The sequence below is a fragment of the Aplysia californica genome, unplaced genomic scaffold, assembly GCF_000002075.1.
Source record: "Aplysia californica isolate F4 #8 unplaced genomic scaffold, AplCal3.0 scaffold00104, whole genome shotgun sequence".
In the NCBI taxonomy this organism is placed as follows: Eukaryota; Metazoa; Mollusca; class Gastropoda; order Aplysiida; family Aplysiidae; genus Aplysia; species Aplysia californica.
Window position 1 is genome coordinate 1217789 of NW_004797374.1, and position 1111 is coordinate 1218899.

Genomic DNA, 1111 nt, shown 5'->3' on the forward strand with positions numbered 1-1111 from the left:
CCCCCAACCCCCCACCATGAACCCTGATACTGGACACTAGATCAACAAGTTCAAGAGGGAGAAGGATGATTGGAAGGGGCCGGGGGATATACTTTACTCTAACCTTAGCATAATTTGTTCTATTTGAAGAACAAGTCGTTGACTTTCTCCTCAACATCATGTGTGCTTCCAAAACATTCTTGCTTGTTGTCGCCCTCTGCCTGGTCGCCTTCGCCCTGTCGGTAAGTACATCACGAATGTACTTTGTATGTTTCAAACTCGCTTACTTTTACATTTTCCTTCCTTGGCGATCATTAGGATGTCGAGGGGACGTGCAGGTTTCTGTTAAGTGCTAAGTGTGTGGCGTCTGTGATTGATATTAATAAGTTGCTCCTGGACGTTTTTAATCCCATCCAGCCAGGGTTTTTTGTTTTTGTTTTTTATTTTATTCTGGACCTTTTGGTTTGAAACCGGATTCACTGGTGTGATAAGCCCTTGCTGCTGGCAGTTTCTGGACATTCTGGTTAGATAACTGAACTATTACAATGTATTGATTCTTTGATTGACGTTCAAAGAAATTCACAACTGGTTGTATTCCGGTTGATAGGCGTACAGTCTCGTTCCTAGCACGGTCTCTTCTAATAACATTGATAGTATTGCGAACACACCTCATTTTGCATACATTGATTTTTCTTTGTTGTGCATTATTTAGGGCTCATGTTTGATTCTAGTATGTCAGGGTTGGTATTTTGATACTATTGATGTGTGTTTTAAAACTTTTACAATAACGAATCTACGGTCTTTGATCATCAACGTCTACAACATAAGAGCAGAAGCAGACACTCGTGACTCACAATAGGCAAAGACATAAGAACACATTGATACATTTGTAAGATGGGGGCTCTTGTGTACTACAGATAAGGTGCTCGCCTTTCATTCAATAGGTCCCAGGTTCAAATTCCGACAACAACGAAACATTTTCATCTCTAAAATGTAATTCTTTCTCTTCTTTTCTGCTTCTCTAGTCCTGTTCAGTCTCCTGCTTACACTTTCACTTTCTCCCTCCTCCCCTCCCCCTCCCAACCTCTCCCCTTTTCTCTTGACTCGTTCTGCTGGATAGATAATATATATA